Source organism: Capsicum annuum, chromosome 10, assembly GCF_002878395.1.
Source record: "Capsicum annuum cultivar UCD-10X-F1 chromosome 10, UCD10Xv1.1, whole genome shotgun sequence".
Lineage (NCBI taxonomy): Eukaryota > Viridiplantae > Streptophyta > Magnoliopsida > Solanales > Solanaceae > Capsicum > Capsicum annuum.
Window position 1 is genome coordinate 133,176,588 of NC_061120.1, and position 7,094 is coordinate 133,183,681.

The window sequence follows — 7,094 nt, forward strand, 5'->3', positions numbered from 1 at the left end:
TCCTTGTCTTCCTCTCTCTTTCACTCATCAGCCTGCTGACTATTGGATGCAACATCATGAATAATCTTATGCGATTTTTCAGACTCTACCAGATGATTAATATCTGCTTCATCAATATTCTCTGCCATAGTATCAACCATAGACTTACCCACAGATGGGCTTGCCAGTACTTTACCACTCCTAGTGGTAATTGCCATGCACGAACCATCCTTCCTTAGATTTTGAACTGTATTACTTGGTAGAGTGCCAACCTTCCTCTGATTAAGCGCAACATAAAGTTGGTTCATTTGCTGCTCCAACTGTTTTATTAAAGTAGAGTGCGAATCAACCAATTGATTTATTGATGATAAATCATTTTTCATCTCTCTACTCCAGTATTAGTTGCTTCTACCCCTTTTAATAATTTAGCCATCATATCTTCCATGGATATCTTTCCAAAGCTAGTTGCAGTAGCCTCATAATTTCCAGGAGGCACATACAACCCAATCCTATCATTTTTGTTTTTCCAATTTCCTTGTTCTCGGTCCTTGTATCTGGATTTATCATAGTAGTTCCGACATTGGTTTCCTTGGCCACTGCCTCGGAAACCCCCCTGATTGTTCAAATTATTGGCTTTCTCTTCAGAATCAAAGTTAGTTCTACCCTATGATGCCACAGCCTTAACCTTCTCTGTCTTTTCTGATAATAAATACTTAGTAAGAAGGTTCATCTGTGTCTTTATATGAGCCATATCTTGGTCACGTTCTTCTTCTCTTCGCCTCTGTTCTACAATCATGCCAATAGATATAGTGGAGTTTGCTACCTCAGAATCCCTAGTATGCTAAGCTCTGCTCAGCTTTGTCATACGATCTAGCATCTCAGACGCCTCAGGAAAAGTGAGGTCCATGAATGACCTACCCACAGCATTAGCCACTACTGGCTTAGTCAACGAATTCAAGGCCCTATATAATATCTCCATCAGGTGGATGTTGGTCATCTGATGATTCGGGCACTGAGTGAGCTTCTTTTTGAACCTCTCCCAAGTTTCATAGAGAGATTCAGTTGGAAGCTGCCTAAAATTACTGATTTCATCTCTTAACTGTGCCCTCTTGGACGGCGGAAAGAACCTTTTTAAGAAAACATCTTTAAATTGCCTTCAATTTGTAATAGAATCGGGGGTTAGCCCATTCAACCATAAAGTTGATTCTCCAAAAAGAGACAACATGAATAATCGCAGTCGAATTGTCAAACTATTTGCATGTCGAGATAAAGTTAATCAAATGCATATTTGGGTCATCACCTGCAAGTCAATCGAACAGTTCCTTAAGATAAAATAACTGGATCATGGTACTCATGGTATTGAACCTAGCTCTAGGTGCAAGGGTCGGAGAAATAATAGCCCTTGTAGCACCAGCCCCATCCAGGTCATCATCATCATCATCTAGATCAAACTGAACAGCTCGACGTTCAGGTCTCATCCTAGCTTGGTGATTTCGTTGATATTCCTGTTTGCTGGTGCGGCTACATCATCTGCACGTCTTGGGTTTAATAACTCATCATCGCCCAGGTCCTCATTATCTGGGTTTACTTCCCAACCATCATTGTCTGCATTCTGTTGGTTTACTTGCAGGCTACCAAGGCTACTAATCTAGCCTGCTCCTGCTGAGCAACTGTTCTTTCCAGGTCCTGGTGACCATCCATTCTACCAATGAGCTGCGATTCTAGATGAATAGGTAATAATGGTTGACCTGATCTCCACGTACTTGGAAATTAAGACACTTAACTTGTACAAATCAAAAACAACAAATAAAAAATAAAATTTGTGAATCTTTGACCAAAGGGTCGATTAACAATCACGAACTTAGTTGACAACCATATTCCCCAGCAACGGTACAAAAATTTGATACGCCCAAATTATAACTCTCGTTAGAAAGTGTGAGCGGTCGCTGTAAAATATAGAAACCAACTAGGTTGGGTGTCGAATCCCCCAGGGAAAATTGTGCTCACTAAATATTGTAATCGTTACTGGACTGTTTATCAAAGGTTCCTGAATAAGGGGTTTTTTTTTATTTGTAACTTATAAAGTAATTGATTATAACAAGAGTATTCCAATGAATGATTCTCTTTGTAATTACTAATTTAATTAGATTAAACAAACCAGGGCTATGGTTACCAAAATGCTAGCACAATTAGGGTTGTGAATCACTTAAGAGTTCCATTTAGCAAATTCAATTTCAAGAAGGGTTGAATCTTATTCTTTATCCCTTAGTCTCTCAACCTAAGTGGATATATTATCCTCTAATTCTCTAAAAATCAAAGGATACATGGTTCTTTCAACCATCTTCTCATGTAAGTTAATCCTGTTAGGGCATTTGCCATTAATTCAAAGTTTAAAGCCCTTAGAATTTATGTAAACACTTTCTTTTCCCAACAAACACTTTCCTTTCAGACAAGTGATGTTCTTGGGCTCACTTTTCAAGTTTGCAACCAAGAAAAGCCATTAAATTGAAGAAAGGTTTATAAAATATCAGTTATTCATGGAACTCAATTTGATTCACAACCCATAGATACTTTTCACATTAAGGATCGCATAACCCTAGTTATGGGAACTAGCCACAAAATTCCATAGAAGAAGAAGAAATAATTCTTGTATTATTCATAAATAGATTTAGAATTCACTTACAAAAATCTCAAGAATCAGTTCTTGAATCTTCAATAGTGAATTGAATGATTAACTTCCCCAAATATATCTTTCAATTCCAAGGTACTAGGTTACAGAGAGTTTCAATAGATGATAAATTTGTCAAAGGTAATAAAAAGATCATAATGCTAACCCTAAAATTTGGTATTTATATGTTCCCAGATAAAAAGGAATTTAAAATTTAAAAATCAAAAAAGTTGTGTCCAAGTTGATGGCCAAAGTGGTGGTCCGTCGAAAGTCTGACGGTCCACCATCTGGTCCGTCACTAACTTTTCATTAAAAGTTGTTTCTAGATAAGGTCTGACGATCCAACTGGTGGTCCTTCATAAGACTAACGGTCCACCACTTTGTCTGTCACTGAGTCTTTCTGGAGAGTGGCTTCTTGATAAGGTCTGACGATCCAACTGGTTGTCCGTCATAAGGCTGATGGTCCACCATTTTGTCCATCACTGAGTCCTTCCAGAGAGTGGCTTTTGGATAAGGCCGACAGCACACCTAGGTGTCCATTGTAACAATACTGACAGTTCACCATTTTGTCCGTCACTGAGTCCTTTGGGAGGCCATGTTCTGGATAAGGCCTGACGGTCCAACTGGTGGTCTGTTGTAAGTCTGACGGTCCACCATTTTGACTGTCAAATTTCTTTAATTGCTACTTTTTCCAAGTTTCTTCTATGATTCACTCCTTTCTCTGAAACACTAAAAAGACTCATTAAATATCACTTTTGTTGCTTGAAAACATGCAATTTTCCCAAGAAGATGATGCCAAATGTTCCGTCAAAAGATGGAACAACATAGCTCTAGCATCCTAAATGTCCACCCATGGGCTATATGGGATTAGCTTCCCTACTGAAAGGGCCCCAGTGCGTGTTAGCTGCATGAACTAGAGAAAAACTTGAGATGACTAGTACATCTCCCAAAATATAAAGTGTGACATCATGCACACAGTCACCATGACCAAGCCTCAGATTGGCAAATATAAGTTTCCAATATTGGTCCCCCCGGGACCTCCACCTTTCACGGCTTTGCTAACACAACCGTCTTTAAGACCATATTGAAACCTATTATACATTCCAACCATTTACCAAGGAGTCTTTTTTTAGGCATTAACCGTTGGTATCGTCATACCAAAATTAGAGCTTACAAGTCTATCCTTTAATGCCATACCAAAACCATTAAACTAAGTTGACTCCAAGTTTCCAATTAAACTAAAACCATGGCCACCAATTCCTTTCCAAATTATATAAAATCAACCAGACCAATTCAGTTTCCATTACCATTTATGCAATGCAAAGATATCAAGAGTAGTCAAACAAAGGACAAAATCCTTCTAATTGGCATTTTAACAAATAGACTGAGGGCACATAAGATTCAAAACCATAACTAAGTAATCAGGGAAATCCGTAATACCTCAAAATTCATTTACCTTTAATACACATTCCATAATGCCAAAATCATACTAAAAGCATGAAAGAAAATGTAATTAATCCATGAGAACCATTATTCAACAATGAACATATAAAAAACCCCAACCATTATTTAAAACCACAATAATATAATGAAAATCATACATTAAAATACATGCTCTTAAAATAACAATGAGGGAGAAGTAGCATGCCTTAGACACCAAGTAAGATGAAGAGAAACCACCCTTCAAGGCCTTAATTGATTATCTTGATGAAACACTAGCCTCTTGATTGAAAGAGAGTTTGAGAGATATTTTAAGAGTCTTTGGTTAGGAATAATAGGTTAATCAAATCCCAAAAATTGTTTGATGTCGTGGTATCAAAGGGAATTACAAAGGGGAAATGTCCATAATGCCCCCAACTTAAAATTGTAAATATACTGTAGGTGGTTATAGGTCGAGCCTTTGACTCATGACCACAACATATGACTCGTACCATGGAGTCATCACCAAGACAGTGAGTTGGACACCCATACACTGTCCATGATACGACTCCCTAACCCCCACTCGTGATCGACCCATACGACTCGTATGGTCTAGTCATACATAAGACATAATCCAAAAGGATTGAAACTGGACAATATATGATTCAACTATTCCACTCACACCCTATCCTTGCAGCTCTTAGTGAGCCACTCACACTCAGAGCCAAGTCAAATCACTAAGTTACTAATTTGATTAAGGGACCGACCAAACTAACTGTCACCACCCCTAACGACCCATACCACTAAACCATAACCACAATAGAAACTCAACCACCATCTACTAAACTCATTATAACTAGGGTCACCTAACTCGTACACACACCATATGACTTATATGGTGAGTCGTTATAAGGATAGTGAGCTCAAAACTCTGGAAATTTCAAAGGGCCAAAACCAGGGTGTTTCAAGGACTAGAGGGTACCGATAGAACTCCAGAAGGGCAATCAAAAACTAACCCCTAGACCGGCTTTGTAACCTATAAGCAGGGCATGTCTTAAAGGCATTGTCCTCAAGTGGAATAGAGTAGTTTCCATGAGTTTCAGATTATCTGAGAGGCATGATCTGAAAAAGCAAACAAATGGGAATTTGAGGAGATTTCAACACCTTAGACTCTACAGCACAAAATAAGACAACAAGAAAGGGAAATATTCCTAAATACCTCATACCATATCCCTTATAAGCATAGCATGCTACACACCCATAAAAGAAAATCTACTAGACACAGCTTTCTGGACACCCATTGACCATGAACCTAGGCTCTGACACAACCTGACACGACCCAAAATAGGGCCTGGTTATGATGGGTATCTCAAGTCCAACAAAGACCAAAGACTACCCCCAACACCCAAATTGTAGACCATCTTAAACCCATGTCGAATGAATTCTGAACATATAAAAAGGTCAGAGAGCTAAAAATTAAAGATATTATGATATGTGTATAACCAAACCAACTATCAACCAAGCATCGCAAGTCCACATAAGTCTAACAAAGCCTCTACCAGACTGAATATTAATAAAGTGTCGGGACATGCCACCAACTATAGCTAAAATAGTATCCAATAGTCTATAACTCAAAAGAAAAAACAAAATCCTGAAATGGAACCTTCTGAAGCATGGGAGCTCACCACTTCAAGTTGACTCTTGATCAATTCATAATCACTGAGCAGGAGAAGTAGAGGTATTACCAAATCCTACATCGCATAGGGATACAGCATCCAAAGATGGTTAGTGCAGTGAATGCTAGCATGTAACTCAGGGATAAAGATAAAATAATGCTGTCAATTCAAACAAAGACAACAACTACACAAAACTATATGCAAATACATACATATATATATATATATTATGTTGGGATAGGGAACAAGGTTTAGCATGCACTTTAAAACCTTAACTTGGATTGTATAGCTCAACCATCATAAAATAGTACCCACGGGCTATTTGGGCCCCAGTTCTCACCCCTGGTCGGGCCCCAGTGTGTGTAGTCATACGAACTGGAGAATAATATCATATATATGCATGGGTGACTCAAACCCTCCAATCATATACTAAGGTGACTTAATCACCCAGTCATGAAATATGATATGGGGGACTCAAACCCTCCAATCATAATAATAACACTAAGGTGGACTCGAACCACCTGATCACAAGCAAAGGAACTCAAAGCCTCAAGCTATAATGATCCTCACATGGACTAGCGCAGTTTTTGGTATTGGTCACTCACATCTTTACTTTCATGACTCAGCTACACAACCTACTTTTAAAGCCCGATAAAAATATTTAACACATATTCTCATTTTTATTAAACCAATTACACACCAAGGCATCTCTTTGGTATCGTCATACCAACCTTTCTTGCAAATTAATATCATCATTTTATGTCATCTACTCAACCAATTAGGACTCAAACCTATAGGTAAAAATATATTTAATAATCAGTCATTTGAGACTTGAACCCATTTAATCAACCGAACCCACAAGGTTCCAATCCCCTCATTTATACATGAACACCAAGGCCTTTTAAGGAAAATACGCATACTTCATTATCTTTTTTATGTGTATTATTACAAGTGGGTAAATCAAACTATATGACAAAAGCCCATTTTCATTGACAATTTCACAAACATATTGAGGGCATACAATTTCAAAAACCATATCAAGGAAAAAACATCAAATTAGGGTTTAACTATGACCCCTCAGTTTAATCACCATTCTCATTCACCCACAAGTTCAAAACCATATTTCAAAACATGAATGATCATAATTAAACCATGGAAAAACATTGTTCAATAACAAGCATTCAAGACTCAAGGCTTGTTATAAAACCAACAAGAATATCTCACGAAAAATGATTTAAAATATGTGCTTTTAACAAATTAAGAATGATGGAAGAGTAACACACCTAAAATAGTTAAGTGTACGGAGAGAAATTACCCTTAAAAGCCCTAATTGATCAACCTCCTGAAAACCC

The 7,094-nt window shown here is 37.8% G+C and overlaps 1 non-coding gene across 1 annotated transcript; it reads left to right on the top strand.

Annotated features, from left to right (window-relative positions):
• The first annotated feature begins 974 nt into the window (after positions 1-974).
• On the top strand, positions 975-1,080 carry LOC124888333. Its single transcript, XR_007046458.1, has one exon. It is a non-coding gene; the product is annotated as a small nucleolar RNA R71 (small nucleolar RNA).
• Positions 1,081-7,094: the final 6,014 nt, after the last annotated feature.